Source organism: Bemisia tabaci, chromosome 8 (genome assembly GCF_918797505.1).
Source record: "Bemisia tabaci chromosome 8, PGI_BMITA_v3".
In the NCBI taxonomy this organism is placed as follows: domain Eukaryota; kingdom Metazoa; phylum Arthropoda; class Insecta; order Hemiptera; family Aleyrodidae; genus Bemisia; species Bemisia tabaci.
Genome location: NC_092800.1, coordinates 32,822,516 through 32,846,911, shown reverse-complemented (window position 1 = coordinate 32,846,911; position 24,396 = coordinate 32,822,516). Strand labels below are relative to the sequence as shown.

The 24,396-nt window shown below is 38.6% G+C and overlaps 1 protein-coding gene across 3 annotated transcripts in view; it reads left to right on the top strand.

Moving 5' to 3' along the window:
- The window catches only part of LOC109030272 (kin of IRRE-like protein 3), a 616,549-nt gene that overhangs the window by 4,968 nt on the left and 587,185 nt on the right, over window positions 1-24,396 (top strand). For 2 of the 3 annotated variants that reach the window (XM_072303754.1, XM_019041151.2), the window contains exon 1: window positions 5,914-7,014. The exons of the other annotated variant lie outside the window; for it this stretch is intronic. The gene's annotated coding sequence lies outside the window, so the exon portion shown is untranslated. Of the gene's footprint in view, window positions 1-5,913; window positions 7,015-24,396 lie in introns of those variants that run through there. 3 annotated transcript variants of the gene reach the window in all.

Below are 24,396 nucleotides of genomic sequence, written 5' to 3'. Positions count from 1 at the left end.
AAACTTTAATGTTTAAATGTGGTCGTCTACGTCTGCGGGACAATGCACGTTAATTCATAGACTAGGCAATCTTTGTTGGAAAGCGTTTTTTGCTTTGTTGCGTCGAAAAATCTTCTTAGGAATTTCCATGAAAAATTCTCTCGAGTGTCGCAAGGGATAAAATAAAAGAGGTTAAGTTGGACGGACTGAAACGATATCAGCCTAACTACATCTTACGTTGCCTAATTTTTTTAAGCCTCATTTTTTAAATAGAAATCCGAGGAACACTAAAACTTGAAATTTTGAATCTTAATCTATGATAATTTGACAGAGATTTTAAATCCGATTTTTAAGAGACTTAATTTTCTTTTCGTTTAAAAAAATTGAACACGAGAAAAAATTATGCAAAGTTAAATGCAGTTAGGTTAATTTCGATTATATCCATTCAGTTCATATTGATGGAAAAATAGGGTGTAAAATTTCAACATAATTTCGCAGCTTTTTCCGTGAATATGATAGATTTGCCGTAAATTCCTCATGAAACTGCATTCATATAACTGCTACAACTTCGTCTTGCTCTGTCATTTTTGGGCATTCTTAATATGTTCATCATTATTTAAATGTTCACAAGAAAAAGAAAAAAACCATTCATGGTTTATTTTAAGCGCTCAGCCAATGGGGAGAGCTTTTTTATTTCAACCCACTACTAAAATTCTAGAGTACTGAGGGTTACAGAGATTGAACAGCGCAGCAGTCTCTTAAAGATGGCGGAAAATTTTCTCAACATTTTTTGAAGGGTTCTCTGACATTGATAACCAGAGATATTCCTGGTAATGCAGTTCAATATAAATTTGAGGGAAGTATAAATAACATCCCTAAAATTCACGTTGCTGGAAAGTGTACAGTTTTCTCAAAGTCTAGGACGCGTATTTTGTATCATCCGAACACTTCACTAACGCTGCTCCCTTTCTTCGGACAATGAACAATGACCCTATCGGTCATGAAGGCCGTTAAAGTCCTCTACTGTTGAAATTGTTGGAGTACAATCGACTCAGGAGCCTATTTTCCCACGTAGAAACTTAAATGATAGGAATGAGGAGTGAAATCTGCTCAAAGTGAGAGACAAGCGTAGAGCTACGTTGTGGAGTTAAATTCAAGTCACAAAAAAAGCTGACTCGGCTCCTACAGAGTCAACTTCGGAAAATCTGTATTTTATCAGAATAAATTTGGCAACACTGGATTTTCTATGAGCGGATTTTTCGCAGCATGGCTGCTTAAAATGTGCCGATAGAAATAAAGATCCTAAAAAGTTCCATCGGTTGAAGTTGTAGAAATAGTGTGTACTAATTCACGACTGGGGCGCCTTCAAATCGAGTGATACTTCCAGCGTATCCGTGAAGTTAGTTTAGTTGCGTGACCTAACTTAACCCAACCCAACTCTATTGCGACCGGTTCCCAAGCTTTGTGACCGATCAGAGTGATAAAACTCGGGCATATTCATTCACAATGAAGACAAAATTTGTTCCAACGTCCCTAAATTACTTTTTACATGTTATTTTTCAAGAAATTTCATTGAGTTCTTCGTGGATTTTTGTCATTTAGCAGGTTTGACAGATGAATGCTATCTCGGCTCTTGTCCGGTCGATTTTTGTGAAGCTTGGTATCAACGGGTTATTTTAGACGGGGAACTCAAAATTTTAGGTATATTTTCTATACTCAAAAAGCCAAGATGGCGGACGCAGCCTAAGATGCGTTCTCAGCTCCTGTTTTTCTCTGCGCTCCTGACTTTCTCCAATTCCTACGTATTAGGGTTTTCCGCCGGGGTTTTTTTTCTTCTTTTTTTTGCTGTCTATTTGGCTTAGATATGCAGTTATGTATTAGATAGCAGGAGCCTGCCCAGTGCACTCGGATACAGGGGATTAAGACCGAGTGGAGTCTGTTTCAGCAGACCCACTCGTTAATTCCGTCAAAATTTGTTGCCACCGTCGAAATTTCAAATCTAAACATATCGAATCAGAATCAGGCGGGCTAACCACATGGCCAACCTGGCCGGCTGTCCTTCACGTTCCGGGATCAGTTACTCAATTTTGAGTACTTGATGGCTTATAAGATCCCTCTTCTCATACTGCTGTGCCAAGGGAGATCGCCGTATAAACGTTGAGAGTTGTCACATTTTCCCGAATAAAACATGCATTTTTTAGGAAAGTTATGCCTATTACATTTTGAAATTTTCAGGTATTTCAGATTCAATTCCGAACAAAATTATTCGAAAAAGTTGAAGAAAAGTATTCATAATTTGTCCAGTGACTTCGGTTTTCATTTCAGGAAATATGGCAACGTCCTAAGGTTTATACGGCGTTCTTCCGCAAGATAGCAGCATAGACGGTCGTAGATTCTAATCAAGGCAAGGATTTTAGATTTTTTATTCGGGTAAATTTGGCAGCATCAGAATCTTGATACGGCGTTTCTCCTTAGCACGACCCGCGTTCCAGGTCTCATTCTTATTGAGTCCCCCTACGAGGTCTCTTAATTTATCTCCAAACTGGTGCTGGCGTCCCGTGCACCGTCTCCTTCCCCAATTCCGTAGGGGCGGATCCAGAATCCCGGATTTTCGTGCCCACTCCATTCCGTGACGTTGGAATTCAGCGCGTCATCCCCACCCTCCGACGTTTTTCACGGGAGCACCCCGAGCCACCGAACAGGTTCGTTCCGCGTTTGAATGCGGGGGTGAGATTTTTGGCAAGAGTTAAAAAGATCCGACGAGAGGAAGCGCGAGGTATAAATCTGGGGCCTTATCTTTTCATTAAATCGCTGTTTCTTCCTGATCCCAGATTCGTCGTCGTCGTTCCGAGAGGGGGAGGGGAGAGAGAGGGAGAGAGTGAGTGATATTACGAGCAGATTTAAAATTTTAAACGCGAGTTTATGCCGGAAGTAAACCAATATCGAGAATTCGAACACATTCCTCAAAATACTATTTCCGCTTCGAGTTTTTGGCAAAAAAATGGATCCATCAAGCCTTGAAGCAAAAGCAACTCAAAGCAACTCAAAAGAGCATAGGCATCTTTTTCCTCCTTAGTCTAAACAAATTTCCCGTAGCAACTAATAGGATCCCTTTATACTATCTATGTATTCTTTGTCTAACGCTTTGTCCAACAACTTCAATAACGGACGACGTATTATCCCAGCCAAATTTGCTCGATTTTTCGATATTTGTCCCCTTCCGCCGTAGATTAACCTTAAGACTTTCTACTTCGGAGAGAGAAATATTAAGGTAGGGTTTAAAGTATTCAATTGGAACGCTTTGCTTCTCGACAAGGATTTGATCAAAGAGAACGGGGTAGGAATATCGCGGTGAATTGACTTGAGGTATCATGTTGAGGGCGGTGTTGACGAACACAGGTTGTGTCTGGTCTCGACAGCGTGCGGCGATATCAGAAGTTTCGGTTTGATCTTTAAGGAGGTTTTGTCGGGGCATGTATTTTGTAATTTAACTACCCTTCACTGGTTGTTTAGTGAGGAACATGAACAAACTTAAACACTTTGATGCCTTCTAAAATTCTCCTCCATGGGAGCTTTCAAATTGAAGGCCATAATGATGAATCACATCTCTTTTCAACTCGTTATGTTCTTGTTCTGCACGAGAAAGAAATTTCCGGCACTAAGCACTCTGCGAAAAATTTGGCAGTTGGAATCGAGATTTTCAGTCCCGACCGCGGAAATTCGGTAAAACTGTATGAAACTTGAAACTCAATGCTGCGATGCTGAAGAAAAAACGCCGTATGAACATTTAAATGTTGCCAAATTTCCTCTCAAAAAAATATTTATTTTGGACGGAAGTCATTAACAGTTTTCCTTGAAATTTTTAGACACTTTAAATCGAACTACAAAAAAATTCTCAGAAAAATTGCTACTAGTTTTTCTAAAAATGCGAGTTTCGTTTAACTGAATTAAGCAACATCTATAGGTTTCAGTAGAATTTCCCTGGCACAAAAAAAGCCTCCCTCCTCAATTCCCTTGGCTTGGAAAATACTTTGCACGGCAGAATGTTGGTTCTAGGTTTGTACAAAATACGTGCATTTCCATTGGTCAGGAAGAAATCATTGATATGACGGGAATTAGATTTATTTTTTGGTCAAGAAAATTGGGAAGAAACTGAGAAGTATCAAACTGGAGAAGATTTATGAGCTCACGATGCACCTCCAGGAGGAAACTCGAAAAATATAAAATCCGTTCCGCAATACTAGACTCAACACCCTTACCGCCTCGTTCTTCTCAGCGGTGGTCAAGTCACCCTCTCTCCCATGGTGTGCGATGTAATTTAAGACTGGCCCCTTGCAGAGATAAAATATCTAAGGAACCTAGCAGCTATCTAAGCATGCAATACATATGTAGAGTCGAGCAAAGCTGCAGTTAGGCTTGGGATTCAACAGCTTCGTTCACGGACAGCATTGAACTTCCGTATTTTTTAAAGAATGACAATCGTAACCTTCCGGCCAAAGTATAACAAGCGTCATGCGATGTTTCAAAATTTCCGCCGCCATTTTATTTTTTAATCGAAAAATTTTTCAACGAAGCTGAAATTTCACTGAATTTTCATTGTGCTGCCGATAAAATTCAGTGAAATTTTCAAATTTTCCCCCCACTTAAAAAAAAAAACGCTGAGAAAACAACTTGAAAAAAGTCAGAGGCGGACCCAGCAATTTGGCAACATCGGATTTCCTCCATTTAAACCCATGTTGAATAATCGATTCTTGTCGGAGCACCTGGCCCCTCCAAGAATCGATACATTTCCATAGGTTTAAATGGGGAAAAACAATGTTGCCAATTTGCTGGATCCGCGAATGAAAAGAGTCGGGATTTTTCTAGGATATATGCCGCTGAAATATGACGCAAAGAGATTAACAAAGTTGTGAAAATACATGATTAGATTTGTTTAATCCATAATTTTACTGTACAAGTGCGTTTGTACAATTTTAAAATACTTTCCCCGGTTCGGATTTGTTACGTAACGCTACGCTTGACCCCTCCCCTCTACCTCTTTGTAGCGCACCGTAACGGTAGCTCAACCCCCCTCCTTAAAGTGCTCTACGTAACATTTGAACGGCCCCCGAATCCAGTTGTAAAAATTCGCCTTAACGGAGCTTAAATCCCGAAAAAAATCCGGAAAATACCAAAAAATTCCGGCTAATCTTTCATCATCCGAAAAAACCAAAAAATTCCAGCTAATCTCTCATCCTCGGAAAATACTGAAAAATTCCGGCTAATCTCTCATCCTCGGAAAATACTGAAAAATTCCGGCTAATTTCTCATCCTCGGAATAAAATCGGGAAATGCTAAAAAATTTCGACTAATCTCTCATGCTCGGAAAATACCAATAAATTCCGGCTAATCTCTCATCCTCGGAAAATATCAAAAAATTCCGGCTAATCTCTCATCCTCGGAAAATACCAAAAAAATTCGACTAATCTCTCATCCTCGGAAAATACCAAAAATTCCGGTTTATCTCTCATCCTCGGAAAATACCAAAAATTCAGGCTAATCTCTCATCCTCGGAAAATACCAAATAATTCCGGCTAATCTCTCACCCTCGGAATACATCCGGAAAATACCAAAAAATTCTGCCTAATTTCTCATCCTCGGTATAAAATCGGAAAATACCAAAAATTCCAGCTTATCTCTTATCCTCGGAACAAACCCCAGAGAACCAGACCTCGGAGCCACGACCCTCCCGCTCGACGCCGACGTCGGATCTCCGGAAACTTCCGCTCGTCTCGTTCCTCGCTCCCCGTCGGGCTCGGCGTCTGCGGCGCTCGGCTCTTTCCGGCGGCGCCCGGCGGGCGCGGGGGGGGGGGGGCACGAAGCCGCTTTCCCGACGTTTCCCGACCGGGGGAAACGCACGCTCGCTTCCCGCCCGCGCACCGTTCTCCCGGCAGTCGTTCCCCGCGGGTCGTCCCCGAACCACGTGCGCCGTCCGTTCCTCCCGCGCGTTCCTGTCCATTCCCGCGTCGAGAGTTTTCTTGAACCATGATAGTTTTTGCGTTACGTCGTCTTGCGTCGAGGGTCGAGTCCCTCGTTTTTTGACACTTTCGCTCCGTGAGCGAACGCCGATTTACGAGTATTTACGACGCGTCGACTTACGTCGTCCCGCGTTACGTAAATGGTGATTTTTTATTTGACGCTTTCGCACCGTAGTAAATACACTCCGGTCGCTATGGTTCTTTAAACTAACCTCGTTAGGGTACGAACATAATTAATTTTTTTCTGCGAAAGTTTTTTTTTAAAAAAAAGCAAGTTAAATTTATTAAACACCATTAATAGAAATTGTGCATCTTTATTTTTTTTTTTTCATGTTTTAAACACCTCGGAGGTGAATATCTGTGAAAAAATTTGCACTACCGTGATGTCTGTGTAGCTTTCCATTAAAAACGTAAGAATCATCAGATGGTGAACTTTCGGATGTCGTTCGACGGATGATTCAACGTTTTCGTGTTTAAAAATACCCGATGACTGATGAGTGTATACGCTTTCCAAACAGGAAACTTCTTTGTTATATGCTAGATTTTGTAATTGTTTTTTAGTTTTCAATTGTTTTGGCGAAACCGCGCTTCGACTGGATGATCTGGATGGAATTACCAAAACTGAAATAACGGATAAAGTGCATCCTAACGACATTTATACTCGTACAGTTTGAAAGTTTTTTTAGCGATCGGCGTGAGTGAAATGCTTCCTCGTAGTCAATTGTTTCACAATTAAAAGGATCTGATGAAAATCACTTATGCGCATTGCTGCATCAAGATTTCCCCGGTTATGGCGGTGTTTTGTTTTGTCGGAGTGTAGATTTCAATCCAAAAGTTTCAAAACTAGCCGTGTTGTGTTTACATTTTCCCCCTTGCTAATTGTGTACGAAGTGGATAATTGAAACTTACAACCAAGAGAATACTCAGATAAATGTAGTGAATTAATATTGTCATTGAAATCTGATATATCGTGCTACAGGAAGAGGTTCTTGTTTACTGTATTTTTCTTTATTTAAAGGTGAGTTCAAATTTTTCTATCAGATAAAATCATTCGACTTTAGCACTCAAATATGATAAATATGATGACATAGTTTCGGATTTGATTTACTTATATTCTTTTAAGGAGTTTGGTAAGGTAAAGGAGTAAACTGTGCAATTTTATTTTGATAAAGGAACATGTTGTTACGAATTTTTTAGAGAAAAAAATAGATTTCCGTTACTTTGAGATTTAGCCTCACATTACCATTAAAATTAGTAAAATATCAGATTTAAGTATCTAGTCTCACAGTACCAGTGTGACCTTTTTCAGACCTCAAGGGCTGTAAAGAGTTTCATCTCAAATCTTGCATTTATAGAATCACTCAAATGTCATCCGACATGCAACCGCACTCTAGGCCCTTCATAAGTAAACGTTTTTCCGTTTTGAATTTACACGTGAGCAATAAGAATTAATAACGATTGGATCTTTGCATCAATACAATTTTCAAATGATCTTTAACATTTTAAAGTCATTTATACCCAAATCTGATTACTCTTGGATCCCTAATTTTCAGGAAAAATCTAAACCTCGGTAAAATTTTGGAATAGCATAAATCCATCGGGATTTTGACGTGAAAATCTCAGGCTGGCCCGAAAAATAACAGACAATATGATGATCATGATGTTAACAATTCTCAGGATCTATTTTTTTATTGTTTATTGTTTATGAGTTTTGCCAGTTTGAGGAGGGCTTGGCCTCAGCGCCCAGCGCAAACACCCACTGACAAGTCTATTTGTTTACTTGTTACCTCGTGGAATACATGTGAAGTATGCTGCCGTGCTAAGGAAGAACGCCGTATGAACATTCGAGAGTTGCCAAATCTTCCTCGATAAAATGTTAATTTTTTAGGAAAGTTATGAATATTTGCCCTTGAAATTTTCAGGACTTTTCGGTGGAATTGCGTGTAAAATTGTCTGGAAAATTGGAAGGAAAATAATCATAAGTTTACCAGGAAATTTGTGCCTTATCAAAGAAAATTTGGCAACGCCTGAAGGTTCATACGGCGTTTTTCCTTAGCACGGCAGTATGCACCTCTTAATTAGTGATGCGATTAAGCTTCACCATGCACCATCGCTTCTATAGATCGAGGTGTTGAAAAACGCGCCTGAATCTCAGTTCATGACGATTGTGCACAACGAGTGTCGGTATTGAAGCAATGAATACTGAACAGTATGATGCCATCTATAAGGTTTTGTCAACGAGGGTGTTCCTATCGGCGCGGTGTCGAGTGGCAATCAGGGCCATGTGTTACCATCACAACTCGTGTGACACACCCCACGTCACAGGCACACTTGTCACCGTCTAGCACCCGATTTTGAGGGTGATCCAAGAGTTATAAAGCTCCATTCAACAGTATCTCGTTTTCTCACTTGTTTAATGTTGATTCTTTGGTATGTATATACCAACAACTGTTCGGGAACCTCGATTAAAATGCATCACTACAATGGACCATTTGACAAGGTACGAATTTAAGATACATGTTTCCTAACCAAAATTTTATGTAGAACACGATTCGCGCAACAAAAATTACTGAAACCAACTCCTAACGAAGATATTTACGTTTTTATTTCACATTGTTCACGAGGAATTTGAACTGCCCGCTCACAAGAAACTCAAAGCTCTACGTGAGTCAAATCGCGCACTACAACGGTTTCAGCAAGCTTCTCAATCGAGCAATGTTCATTTCCCACCATGCATCGTTCAAACTACATATAAGCAATTTGCTGTAGCTGAGCCAAAACGTCAAGATTGAGGTCGCCAGATTTTCTACATCGCAGAGACTGTCATGATAACGTTTAGCTTGCGATGTGATTCACGTAGAGCATTGAGTTTTCATGAGCGGGTGGTTTGAATTCACGCACTAAGAATCATTAAATATCTTCTTAAAGAGTTTATTTCCTTAATTTTCGCTGTGCGCATTGTATTCTACGTGAAATTTTGGTTAAGAAACATGTATCAGAATGCTGAAATTCGTACCTTGTCCAGTGGTCCATTCTGGAGATGGATCCTTACAATAGATTACAATGATTTCCTGCTGCAAAAATCAAAATGCAAAAGAATAACTTTTAGATTTTGACCAAATTTTAGATAGGTGCAAACCTACCCTAAAATTTACAAGTGTCTCAAAGAATTCTCTTCTGTATTATGTATTTTTTATCATGTCAGGTTTTTAATCAATTCATTCTTAGGATTCATTTCCAGAGTTACTTAACCGAATTTTACTCAAGGTTAGCAAAAATTGCCTATTTTATAATGCGATGTTCAAGTCCACCTTAATTCTCTCTCAAGCGGATCTGCGGGTCGATTATTTAAATTGATAGACAAAGCGATATATAAAGATGACAAAAAGGATATACAGGAATCCTATTGGTATGGAAGCGGGTGGTTGCAATGGACAAAGGAAGTAGGCAATAGACTATAACTATAACAGCAACCCACGAGAGACTTTTTAGTTAGTCCATCATTTTCTTCCCTTATCTATGAGGCCCACACATTTCAACGAGTAAAGGATCACTCCATACTCCTTATGTCGTCTTTGTCGATCGCTTTGTCTATCAAGTTCAAGAATCAACCCGCTGGGCTGTTTAAGGAACGACTACAAATACGGCCACATGACTTCACTCTAGACATTTTCGACAATGTAAACGTGTCGTGGAAAACTAAAAAAAGTTTCCTCCCTGTCTAATGGTGCATTATTTCAGTATACCGGATTCCCGGCCGGCGGCTCGAATTGCATAACCACCGGAATGAAGGAGCACTGGAGACAGGGAGCCAGTCACCCCTCGCGAAAATAATCTACTCCGTTATGAACGAATTCACTTCCCCACAACCTCTTCGTCGCGCGTTATCTCCCGCCCAAGGGCAGCCTCGAGTGTCTCGAGACCCTCCGTGAAAAAAGGGGTGCAGATAATGTGCGCGAGCCCTCATTTAATGTGACCCTCGCACAGGAATTTGTCTGGAGTTTATTCAAACAATAAATTACGCGGAAGAAAATTTTCGTGGATGATACTCAGGAAGAGAGAGGAGGACGCAAACGCACACAGTGGTATTCGGCCTCGAAAACTGGCCGAAATTATCTCATGATTGAACTCGCTTAGTTGTTAACAATAAAGCATTCAAAAGCAGAGCTCAGAAACACATTTACAAAAGAAAAATGAGGAAAATGCATGAAGGTTGTAAAAGTTTCGGCTCATGTATAAAAACTCCTATCCCCTTAGATGAATGGCATTTACGCTATTCCTGAAATGAGCCTGAAATTATAGTTCCTACTTACAAAATGTGGTCCTTATCTAATATTCTCTGATGTTTTATTTGCGAAAATGTGAAATGAGAATTGTGAATTTTCTTCGGGTAATACACTAATAGGACAAAAATGAAAATAATTGGGGAAAAGTAAAAAAAATGAGTTAACATGGTAAAAAAAATTGGGCCTTGTTCATTCATTTTTTTCTTTTTTCCATTGTTGTAATACTTATTACTCAACCCCCCTTTAAAAGCGATAAAATGTCAATACGGGGCCGTAAACAATTTTCAATAATCTTGTGATCTAAATTTTTTCAGTCTCTCAAAAATCCCCATATCTAAGGTTTAAAAGAGAAAATTAAATGTTGCTAAGATAATTTGTTGGACCCCCTGAAAAATTTGGCGGTGAACGAGTTAGCTGAAATCAGCCTAACTACATCAAATTATATGGACCACAGTTTGCAATAAAGAACTACAAGCTCTGACTCATGCATAAAAACTCCTATCTACATGAGGACGAATGGCGTGTACGTTGTCCCTGAAATGAGGATGAAATTGCAGTTCCTAATTACAAAATGTGTTTCGAGTTTAATATTCTCTGATGTTTTATTTTTTGAATTAAAAACCAAGCAGAACAGAATCTTGGGAATTTCTGAGTATATTCCTCATGAACTAGGGTTTAAATGCACGCAATGGGAAAAAAAACACATTGGATCTAAGGTCCAGTCTCTTGAAAACATTGACAAGAAAAAGACTATCTTGATTCAATCAGATTTAAGCTCAGATTAAAGGAAATCCGCTCAAATTAAGAGGCTTGGTTCTTGCTTTAAGCTTAAATCTGATTGAATCAAGAGTATTTTTTCTTGTCGATGTTTTTAAGAGTCTGGGACTCTAGATCCAATGTGTTTTTTTTCCAGTGCAGAAATAGTTGAAAAGCGTTTTATAAATAGTCTAGTTCTCTGTCGAAAAAATAAAAAATGACCGAAATATTAGGTGATATGAAATGCAGTTAAGTTAGTTTCAGTTGAATCCCTCCTGATATACTCAATCACTTTTCTTTGAAACTGGAGTTTTGTCCAGATTTTAAAGTCATGTGCAACAGTGTGCGACGGGCTGCTAGAGCGGGCAGGCGCTGAGATGTGTGCTAAATTATTCAAATTTGATAAGTCGAGACTGGGCTTCGATTTTCCGGGCTCCTGTCGCAGCTCAATGGAAGCTTCTTGGAATTTGGTACATACCACAAATTCATGAGCCTCGAAGCCCTTAAGCTGAAGTAGTGTCTAGGGTTCATGAGCTGCCCTCCATCTACCGGCAAACCCGGTCGATTTGAGACTCAAACTTTCAGAAAGAGATTATCAACTGTGCGCATTTTCGTCCGAAGCGTTCAAATTGATAAGAAACTCCCCTAAAAGATCGTTTGGGTTATGACAGATTTGCCTTGCGGCACTAATACGCGTACTTTTGCAGTAAATAGGAATATTTAATATGTATACGCGCGTATCTGAGACTAGATACGAGCTTTCCATGCAGGATGATACCTTAAAAGTGTAAAGAAGTTCGTAGAAACTTTTGCGACATCCACTCGGTGTACGTCTTAAATACATGCAATTTATTTATGTCATAGGATGCTCAAGATTTTGTAAAAAAAACTGTGACCATAATTCCTTCTAAAAAAATCCTATTTTGGTGCCTGCGAGGGCTTGTGACTGTGCGTGCGCACATTCTAATATTTCGGTTCGATCTTTACAAATTTTCTTTCATTAATAGTTTTAAAAATAAATAGCCGATATTTGATAGAGCGTTACTGAAGATATAAAGTTGAAAGTTTACTTTTAGTGTTGTATCGTGGTCTAAAAATATATTTTTCCATCAAAAGTAACCATCCTTTGAGTTTCATACTGACTTTAACAGAGGTCTCCAGCATGCAGACAAGGATGCTATTTGAAAAACTTTTGTAAATTCAATTAAAACTAGTAAAACAGAATGTGATTTTAGCTGTAATTAAACGTTTTTCAAGACGCAATTTCACCCTCTTTTGATCCACTTCGCTTCCCAAGAACACCCTTGATAGACTGTTGCCAAGTTCAATACGGCTAAAAGATTACAGTGTGCGACGGGATGCAATCGCTTTCTGATGTTTTCTTTGAGAATTTACAAGTAAATGAGAAAATGGAGCTTTCCAATAAATTTACTGGGAACTTAATTAAATATGCACAGAAATTGATCGTTGATTCTTCCCATTATCAATAAGTGGTTGTAATTTCCATTTTTGCAAAGGATATTAGGCAGTAGAAAAGAATCGCAAATGTGTTTTAAATTATCAAAGAAGTATAAGTATGATTGCCAGGTAAAACCACTTTGAAAAATATGTAAAAAAATTGTGAAAACATACAAGTTAGGAAGCCCTTTTTTACTTTATTGAAGTAAAATTATCTTGAAATTTACATTTAAAAAAGTCATGAATGAAAAAATTGACACGAAAATGTTGTCCAATTGCAACAATTCCTTTCCCTGATGCTATCTTGGAATAAACTACAAAATACGCGCCTCAAAAAACTCAATTGTTTGTTAAATTTTTTTCAAAATGTACTAAACTAAAGTAATCAAGCACTTGTATGAGTGCAAGTGCCGTTTTTACGTAGAGTTCCCAAACTCGGATATTTTAACTGTTTTTTGAGAGGTTTATTTGTGAATATCACGAATTTTTAAATGCTTTTTTCTGTTTACTCTTGGCAGATCAACCCTCCCCTCCCTCCCGCCTAAAAACGTTTCCTAACTTACTTTTCTTTTAATCTCAAGCGGATTGATACCAAAGTCGGTGAGAGGGTCTCATTTTTAAGCGGAGCGCGCTTACAAGTACTCGTATATGAGGCAAACAACTCGCGCTTCGGATACTGGTTAGTAGAGAAAGAGTAACTGAATCGCTCTTTGATTAGGTATTGCTTTTAGCGAGATTAAGAAGCTTCTTATTTGGGAAGACCAAAGGCATTGCAATAAATTAGACCTCCTCGCACAAACACGGATATATAACTGACCAATGGGAATCAAGTCCTAAGACTGCAACTATTTGATTAGCCCGGTGACAAATGGCGAGAATAGACGAGCCAAAATTGAATCGATTTTAGTTCAAGTTAAGTCATGTCGTGATTTTAATAAACAAATAAAAAAACAAAAAATGAAACATGGTTTTTTAGTAAGTATATGTCAAATGATTGTAGCCAGAATATTTACTTTCTTGTAAATCAACACTAAACGATGATGTCATAATGTAGCGTAATCACACATGCAATAAACTATTTAGTTAATTTCTCACATCCTTCGTTTATATTCCGTGAAATGTATAGAGAGGTGAACTGAAGCTTTAATGACGCAAAGATTTAGTAAACCCAAATAGCATTGGCTTTTCGTTTTTTACTTCAAAAAATGCACAAAAATATTGTTAAAATTAATGAGTTAGAAACACCTCTTTGTCCTTTTTAACTAAAATTTTCATTAGTCAAAGTTATGAAAAAATGGGCATCAAATTTCATTAAATTCTGAAAACCACTCACATACTAACCCTCATAAAAACAAGTAGTGACATATGCAACGTAAACAAAACTAAATGCTTTTGTAAAATTTTTGTCGAAATCAAGTAAATAAAGTGATAAAAACGAGTAAAAGTGCGCAAGATGGGAATAAAAAGGTATACTCGAAAGGATATCAAACTTGGATATTCTATAAGACTGACAGCGTAAATGCGCCATGCTCTATCGCATAGATCATTTGTCAGAGTTTTTCTACCTTAAATTCGTATATTTATGGACGAGTTTGTCCAGTGAGTTTGCATTACACACTTGATCGAAAGCAACTGTCCTCCCACGAATATGTTAACCATGCTATTAGTTTGTTTACTTTGTCTTATTTTTCTCCTAAGATTTTTCGGAATGGCCCATGTTGAACTGCTTAATGCATGTAAACAGGGCATATTGGGCGGAGGGGGAGAGGAGGAAAAAAAACAGAACTAAATCAACATTCTGTGATGTGTGTTTGAAAGGTGCAGTTAATTCGGTCAGGAGTGTTGGCGCCAGTGGCGAGGCATATGCGATCGGCTATCGATGTATTCTGATTTGAAGTGATGGTGAATAATCGATTGTTAACCTTTAGACACCAAAGACCTTTTTATACGCCAAGCCCCAAGTCTGGTCAATGTGTCCCGTATTTTAATGCATTGCTTTTGATAGTTTTGTAGGTATTATCCATACTATTTCTCCATTTTCAAGGTAAAAAATAATTTTTTCCCCCCGACATTTTCACCTTTTTGGTAACATACTGGTGATTTATCGAACCCGCCATGTTTAACTCCCCCAGGTAAGACTGTCGGGTCAATTTGACCAGGCTTGGGATTTCTAGGGCTAGTCGTCAAATAAAAATTCTCTGATATGACACGATTTGCGCCAAAATACTGCAAAACATAGAAATTGAGAAAAAAAAGGACGAGCGTTGCTGACGGCGCAGAGATACGACTATTCGTGCTTGATGGATGTCCGTGTTGCATTTGCAAAATTGAAGGCGCGATGGCCCGAGGCATGAACTCGCAATGCACTGCTCTACGCTTACTCGCGGTTTTAATGACAGATCAATCGATCTATCGCAAAGCACAACTTGCCACTGGTTGTAGCTTTATATCGTAGTGCTACTCAGCTCCAACGAATTTTTACTAGTAAGACTTACCTACTTTATATCCTCTAAATTTTGTATCACTTCCTAAAGCTTTCGGATATCAGTCTGAATTCCTCTGACTAAATTAGCTCCTGGAAAAAATTAACGGATTGAAAAACGACATAGTTTACTAATCTTAAGTACTTCACTTCATTAAATAACAAACAATATTTCCCGAGTTGTCATCATTCGATTCCAAAATCAAAGAAATCGATTCTGAGAACATTCGTTATTTTGCCGTCGATTATTAAATCTTCGGGTTTCTCCTTCTTCAAATTAAATGGATCATCTTGATTCAATTTTTTCTCCCGAAAATTACAAAAATGACATTACCACCGACTTCTATTCCAGAAATGAATTCACTTATCCGCATTTTTCAGCGGGGAAAAATTCGAAGAAGAGCAATTTTCACATGCAAATAAGCAACAGTGGAAGCCGGTGGCCTGTGTCAGAGATCTGTCACTGCGATCCCGCTTCTCCTGGACGAATCGTGCATTATTTAAAAACCGCGCTCACCAATCTAATCGAACGACGAGACAATCTCACGCCCCCGGCTGGGTAGGCAATTTTTCATCCGTATCGACAGTCGCCCTACTCAGTGCCGTCCCAACGCGGTGAAAGTTCACATCTACTGCTCGACCGATTAACAGCGACTCGCAATGCTTGTTTACAAGATCGTATCGAGATAATCACTGCACAAGAAAAAGTGACAGTTTACTTGTTAATATAGGACGTTGAACACAAAATAACCTACACACACGGTCAATATTTTTGGTTACATTTTCCTTTGTGTTACATTGACCATATCTTTGGCGTGCACCACTCGGATCGAACCTGAATCGCGTTCGTGATAGCCTAATATGAGAGTCGTTCACAAATTGCAACCTCTTTCCGGTATCGTGAGAAACGAGAGTTTATATCAGACAAAAAGTTGGTAGAAAACGTGCGTTGCACTTCAGTCTAAAACTGAAAATTTTCCATACAGGGGGGAAAAGCTCACTCGAGTAAATTTTTTTCCCTGAGAGATATCGATGATGAAATTACAAGACCACGTATCTCGGTTTGCGATGAAAAGAATTCATCTTAATGAATTAAAATTTCAGAATTATTTTCGTCTTCTCGTAGAAATTATCTTATCATGTCTTACTTTCACTGGAAAAAAAACACATTGGATCTAGAGTCCAGACTCTTAAAAACATCGACAAGAAAAAATACTCCTGATTCAATCAGATTTAAGCTTGAAGCAAGAACAAAGCCTCTTAATTTGAGCGGATTTCCTTTTGATTTAAGCTTAAATCTGATTGGATCAAGAGTATTTTTTCTTGTCAATGTTTTCAAGAGTATGGACTCTAGATCCAATGTGTTTTTTTTTCCAGTGTTCGTTCTAATTACGTTTCTCACGACAACCGAATTTTTTTTCTTGGTGTTGATCTATGCTGCCGTGCTAAGGAAGAACGTTGTATGAGCATCCAGGCGTTGCCATAATTCCGTCAATTATAACGACTTTACTGGGAAAATTCTAAACATTTGTCCTCCGATTTTTTAGACAATCTTGTTCGCAATTTAATCTAAAATGGCGAAAATTTCAAGAAGAAATGTGTATAAATTTCTTCCAAAACACATGTTGTATCCGGCAAAATTTTGCATCTCTCGAATGTTTATACGGCGTTCTTCCTCAGCACAGCAGTGATTGACTGCGTAGTTCCGTCATAGGATTCGAACTTTCGTCAGCGGGAGAATCGGTAATAGAATAAAACCAAGAGGTACAGTGGACAATTTTGCATTGATTTTATCAAAAAGAAATTATTTAACTCTATTCCAGCCCGTGCGTAATATGCCGGCTACCGGATTGTGACGGGACTCACGGAAATGGGTTGTAGGACAATACCGTGGATGTGCCTCAAGGGTCATTCGCATCAAAATGAACTGGTAGCTGAGCGCTAAAGCTCTGCAATAGAACGAGCCCATTGACAGAGCGTAATTTTAAAACTAGCTCGTTCGGTCAGGGACTTGCTATACACTTAAATCGATTCGTAATTGACAGGCACCGTTGCCACTAGTTTAATATAACAATTACCGAATTTTCATTCAATTGCCCCACGGAATATTAAAAACCCTTAATCCAGGATTGACTCGTATGAAATAAACAAGACAGAGACCAAACTGGATTTTACTAACGATGGAAAATTGGGATGTACTCAGGGAACGAGGGCCGAACTTTCATATTGAAGCGGTTGTTTGAAGAACAGTAGGGGTTGGCAGAATTTTGAATGTAACCCCGATGAAAAAATTGACAAATAGATTTAGAGATTATATCCGAAGGATGCCAGGGGTTTGGTTAATTTTTCTGCCGATTTAGAGCGTGAAACATCATCGTTTTTGTCAATTTCCCACCCTGAGACACAAACTGATTAGGAAGTTACGGGTTATATTTGCATACCGGCTGTTACGGGCTGAGAACACGAAAGTTCCGGGTGCTGTAGCTGCACCCTCTACTGCCCCGGGTGCTATGTCCTGAACTTTCGGCGTCTGAGCCCGGAACGAGGAGCGTATGCCTATACAGCCACGGCTTCCCCGGCTGGAGTTTTTTTTTTCAGTGCACAAAAATTTCAAGTGGTTTCTTTCTCTTGAAAAAGCGTTTAAATGATGATTCCCCATGATACGCTAAAGAATCGCTCCTTGTATGAAATTCAAGCCATGATATCGGTTCGGTCTCATTTTAAAAAGTAAAATAATAGCCGAGATTTTGAAACATTGACACCGGAATATGCATTTTTGCAGTTTCGCCGTCGACGTGTGGATTTTCATCATAATTTGAAATCTGGTATTTTTTCGACAGAGGACCCAATATTCGATTAATAATCGATCCCTGAGCAATCGATTCTTTACCGTAGCTACAAATGAGGAAATATCGCCAATCGATCATTCACGTCTCGTCCTTCCGCTCCTCCCCATATTTTTCCTCTCTGTAGTAATTGATAGTTTTGTCTATCAATTTAAAAAATCAGCCGCTAGAATGTAAAACAGAAGGGCTGCCAATGACGAACCGATTTGGAAGCGGTCAAAATCAGCGTAAATCCGGCATCGCCGCACCCGTCAAAGTCGAGCGGGCTTTAAATTTAAATCGATTCGAGTGTGTATTTAATGCCTCGGGAAAACGCTTTTCATAATAACACACAATCAATTGTCATTTACGTTGCCGGCTAATGACCGAGCATGCCTCGAGCCAGCGGGGTTGGGAGGGGGGGGGGCAGGGAGGAAGGGCGGGTGGGGCGTGCTGGCTCAAGTAAGGGTTGTCTTATTTGTGCTCGGCGCAACCGCTACCGGGCTAAGCCGGGGCGAGTCTCTCTTAATTCACTCAAGATAATCGTGTGCACGCGTAAGTTATAATCCCCGAACCAACACTGCCACGCTGAGGAAGAACGCCGTATGAGCATTCAGGCGTTGCCAAATTTCCTTCGATAAAGTATGTATTTTCGAAGAAAGTTTTACATAATTATGTCGCAGGCAAGTAGTAAAATCAGTCATTTTGTGGAACTGTGTGTTTATTTAGTATTCGAAATTTCGTTTGTTTATTTAATATTTTAAGTATTAGAATTGTCAAAAATGTTTTTAAGGAACTTTAACTTGTGTAAGCCCCTAACGGTATTTAAAGTAAATTTTGTCGAATGCCTAGGCAAATAGTCAAATGCCTAAACAAATAGGCAAATTCCTAGGAAAATGGTCAAATACTCTACACTGGAAAAAAAAGAATCTTAAATTTGCCGCCAAGAAGTATTTCTTCTTAAATCAAGAATTTTGCTGGTTAATATAAGCTACTTTTTAGCTTAACCCAAGCATTATTTTTCTTGAATCAAGAAAAAGTAAGCTCAAAGCAAGATAAAGAAAATTCTTGGCGGCAAATTCAAGAATTATCATGCTTGATCCAAGCTACATTTTTTTTCAGTGTAACTTATATTGAAATTCTGATCCTTATCCTAATTTTAGACTAAATAATTAATTTCTCCTGTAAGACAAAATTCTCAGTAAAAATTTGCATCACACAATAATATTTTAAACAATTTTTAGCTCCTGAATAGACACTTATCTTGAAATTTTCAACATGTTATAAAATACAGAATTTTCGGAATTTCAAAAGTTAAAAATATGCGATTAAGCGAAATAAGCGATTGAAGAGGAAGAAACAAAAAGAGTTCGTATGTCAGATGAGCTATTTTTCTAAAAATATTGGAGGCACGTGAGCTGTTCGCCATAAATTCAAACAACTTTGTAGACCGTCACAATTTAACTACCTGCCTAGGCATTTGACAAAATGCCTGATTTCACTATTTGCCTGCAACACATATTTTTCCTTGAAATTTTCAGATATTTCAGATTAAATTACGATCAAAATTGTCCCAAAAAATTGGGGGGAAAATATTTAAAATTTACCCGATAAATTCGTATTTTATCAAAGGAAACTTGGCAACGTCTGGAGGTTCATACGGCGTTTTTCCTTAGCACGGCAGAACACGTCCCCGTCCCGAACGGAGCCGAGTCGAACGACGAGTTGTCAATATCGAACGCGGGATCTAGGTCGAAGACTGACGTTGGTCGAGATAAGGGATGACCTCGGCGTCGTCCGACGAACTTGTATCTGATCGGAGTCGTTCTGTTAGCCGGCACCCACGTCCACACATGTTTTGGTGGAAATTAGTCGATCGGTTTTTCCGAGGAGGGATTTCCTCGCGCAAATGGGTCAAAAGCTGATGAGAGTTTTCCTGTATGTGCCGAAATTCTAAATGGTCAATTTATTTCATCTGCAAACGCACTGCGGGCTGATTGTTGAAACTGATAGACAAAGTGATAGAAAAATAAAGCATGAGGAGTATGGAGCGATCCTATTGGTACAAAAAGTGGTTCTCATAGACTAAGGGAGGAAATTATGGACTTACTGTAGGGTCTCTCGTGGGATGCCGTTAGTTAGTCTATAACCTACCTCCTCTGTCCATTGAAAAAATTCGCTTCCACCAATAGGATCTCCCTCATGTCCTTTTTGTCTTCTTTGTCTACAGCTTTGCCTATCAATTTCAACAATCGGGCTTGCTGGTGAATGGGTCGCGTTAAGCATAAAGGAACCAAGCTACTTCAGTTGTTGCCACATTTAATTAGACAATTTATTCTTTTATATGAAAACGGTTGTGCGGATTTTTGTGTAAATTTCAGTGAATTTTTTACATAGTACAAAGCAAATTCCTCAAAATTTTCAGAGGAAATCGCACAAACTTTTAGTTTTTGGCCCTAGCTTGTTGGCCCTGACAATAGTGCTAAAACAACACAAAGCGTGTAAGTTTATCCATGAACTATACATTTTTTTACCCAGAACTTGGCAACCGTACGGTTATTTTTTATGCACACCTACCTACAACATTCTTAAAAGTTTTCAAACCTTAGTATCACTGGCTGCTAGATTTATCGAGGATCATGCAACATATTCAGGAATCAAGTCACCACTAACATTCGTTTGTTCCCGTGTGCGTGCACAGAAAAAATGAAATTGCTGATGTAACAATTTTGTAGTTACAAAAAGTTTCTGACATGTTTCAATGTAGATTCCACAGTAAAAAAACTGCTAATTTAACCACCCATGTCGTTAAATTAGCTTTCCACTGTTGTAAAATGCACATTTGAAACATGTTGGACATACTTTTAACAATTTAATTGTTAAATCAGCAATCCATTTTTCCGTGCGTATGTGTGCAGGTTTTTTGTGAACATAACTCAATATTAAACACCAATGTACAGATTGGAATAAAAATTGCCACAAATCGCGAAAAACAGATGTAGCAGCACAAGATATTACAGAATACGGAGGAAAAAATGGAATCGATTAGTTCCGACCGGGAACAGCCCTGGTCGAGTCAGGTTATCATGACAGGTGCGGACAGTCAGCTCACAGTGGAAAGAGTCATTGGAAAAGGTCGAACATTTTGTACAACCTTTACTTTCGTTGGTACATATACATAACGTAGAATTTTAAAAGTAGCTCCTTTGGTTTTCCCGTAAAAGTCAATGCAAAAAACACCCCTTTAAAGCTATCATGTGACGATACGATCACAAAAAATTAGAATTTGAGTAAAATAATTCAGATCCGATTTTATCCCGAAGGCTCGTTCCACTGTTGGCCGGCGCGAAACATGCGATTCCAAGCTTTTCACCTGCCTTTTTCATTCCCAGTTTACATCAATTCGCCGGACAGCCATATGCTTTTAATCTACAGCCCCCACCCCCTGCCCCCGTCCTGTCGACGGAGGCATTTGTCCCCCGCGGCGGATCTGTCGTGAATTTAATACCTCGTTATTAATTTCCATTCTGCTCAAATTATTGGAGCAACTGCTCAAAGGGCTCGAAAAAGGATGGAAAAAAATAAAAGCTGTCGACAATTTGAGCGGTTCCAGATTGGAATAGCCAGTCGCGTTGCAGTACCTGTTTGTCATCATTGCCAGATTTTATTCGGATTAATTTCATTTTTCTCTAGAAAAATAATAAAATAAAATAAAAAAATGAATAAATATTTGTAGTAGTACTTAAAATTTCACAAACTGATTGCGGTAGACGCACGAGTCATATATACTGTCGTGCTTAGGAAGAACGCCGTATAAGCCTTCAGATGTTGCCAAATTTCCTCCGATAAAAACCTAAATTACTGGGGAAATTGTGAATATTAGTTACTCAAATTTTCAGACAATTTTTTACACAATTTAATCTAAAATATCTGAAAATTTCAAGAAAAAATAAGCATGAATTTTCTTTAAAAAAATACTGGTTTTATCAAGGGAAATTTGGCAACTCCCGAATGTTCATACGACGTTTTTCCTCGGCACGGCAGTATAGACAATTAATTGGAATTTGTTGGCCAACGTGCGTTAAAAAATCAGCACAAAGCTGAAAATCTCAATACAGAGGGAAAAAGCTCATATAAGCACAATTTTCCCTCAAGAATGATACGCTGTTTGGTGCAACACTATAGTTACGAACATTCCTGACAGTTGACTGTAGTTGCCTTCCTGAATGGTCGTAACTAGTGTTGCACCAAACAGCGTATCTCTTTGAGGGAAAATATGCTGATTTTTAAAGTACGTTGTCTCAAAAATTCCAACTTACTGTACCTAGAATTTAGGACACATTTATAGGTAAATTTTTACGGTCAATCAGCGCATAATTTTTTAATGAAATTCAAATAATACTATCGTAGCAAACAACAAACGGATTGAACTCGAGGATAGATACCTGTCGTATTTTGCTTCTTGCTCAACAAACGCAGCAGTTTGGTTTTGAATTTGCTGGATGTTAAATTGAAAAATTAGGAACATGATACAATTTGTTGCCAATGGGATTAATCGAACATTTTCTCGGAAAGAATCTCGTTTTGGTCATACACCGGTTTGCATTGTCCATTATATTCAATTGCAAAACTTCGGCGTATAAGCCTGGAATGGAAACCTGGAAACCGCCGTGCGTGGAAACCTGGTCACATCCATTAAATCTTCATAGAATTTAATTACTCTTGCTAGTCCGGGAACCGGTAAAAAACTGGCACGTGGAATAGAAACATTTTGGTCTCATAGATATAAAAGAAAGTTCCTTGAACGTCGACATGGAGACTAAACAGAAATTATGTTTTTCATGAAAAAATTTCAAAAGAGGAACACAAATCTTTCTCGATGACCTGAATGAGGAAGTCGTGTATGGCGCTCAGTCTTGATATGAAGGTAGATTCATGGAGATTTTGAAAAAAGAAAAAAAGAGCTGTTTTTCTAGTTTTACCTCAGGCACTGATGTATTCTGCCCTTTGAAGAGTACTCTTTGAAAAGGTCCCCGGCATATGATTTAATGCAATGAAATTGAAATTTTCTACCATGAAATTGTAATATTTTTACATCATATTGTGTATACATGCTAATTTTAAACGATCGATAAAATGAGTTCTAGAAACTGAGTTCGAAATGAGCTCCAAGAAAGGTAAGCAACATGCGATGCCGAGAAAAAAATTGCGTCTCATTTAAATTTTAGTGAGTTGCATTTCAATTAGAGAAGACCCCTCCATTAGAGATTAGACAGTATACACAATACCCCGATACATTAGTGATAATTACACAGTGTAACTGTTTCAAATTCACTTTATTCCAGTACATTTGCCTTGGTTTAGGCTTCGTGCAGGTCAATAACAATAATGTATATGATATAACAGCAATAATATACAACTAAATACAGTCAGACTTATGGATTAGTTAGTTTTGACAAATTAGTGATCAAATTAGTGGGGCAATGGGTTCATCCATAAATTTTTCCAGAGAATATCCGTGGCAATCCAATAGACCCTTTTCAGAATTTTATCGAATTTTGTGGGGCCCTCATTTTTTAAGACAAGTTGGAGATCCTGGAGAGATAGTTTATTTGACTTTGTTGCTACCTATGTTACTCTAGTTATAACGGTGTAATTAATAAAGGTACTCTGTTAGAATCTACTCATAAGTAGAGTACCAGTACCTATATACGGGAGAGTATTGCCATCTCTGCGCCGCTCTCTGATTGGTTCATAAGTTTTAGGCTATCATAGAGCTCCAAAGTTGATCCAATTTAAACAAATCCGACCCAGAGGAACACGTATCATCGGCTGAGAAATAAATGATAATCACAATCAAAGGCTAATTTTCGGCAAAAATATCTGTCAAAGCTTGATCCGAGCTCAATTCAGAAGTTCATTATAAAAAAAAAAAAATGTCTACTACATCCAAAATCACGTCTAGAATACTTTGTAGAACTTTGTCGCCATCTTCTTTGTTTACATCGAGTCAAACTAGGAGCAGAGGAGCTGGGATTTGTTTACATCGGGCCAACTTTGGGGCCCATGATAGTCAGGGTGTCTACTAAAACCGGCTGGTCAAAAATAAGTATTTTTACAGTACTTTGTCAGTACTTTATCGAGAAATTCAGTACCTCCTCCAACAGCAAATTTCCGCACTTTTTCAGTACCTCCATTTGACGAAATTATAAAAATTTCAAAAATTTGAAATTGTGAAAAAAAATGACAAAAAATTAAGAAAAAATTCCGGACCTTTTTACGGAATTTCCGCACTTTTTCAGTACTTCCGGACCGCCCTTAAAAAATCAGTACTATTTCCGGACTTGTAGACACCCTATGATAGCCGACCAATCAGAGAGCGGCACACTTTTTCTGTAGTGAAAGGATCGAGATAGTAATACTCTCCCGTAGGCAGGTATTCTATTCATAAGAGCCTAAAATGACCCAAAAAATCAACCGGCATTTGGAATAAAATGGAAGTAAATCCACGGGAAAAGGCAACGCCGATTCTTGGACAGCGAGCGCGATTTTGCATAATTAATGAGACCGAGGCAACTCTTTGGAGCGGGAAC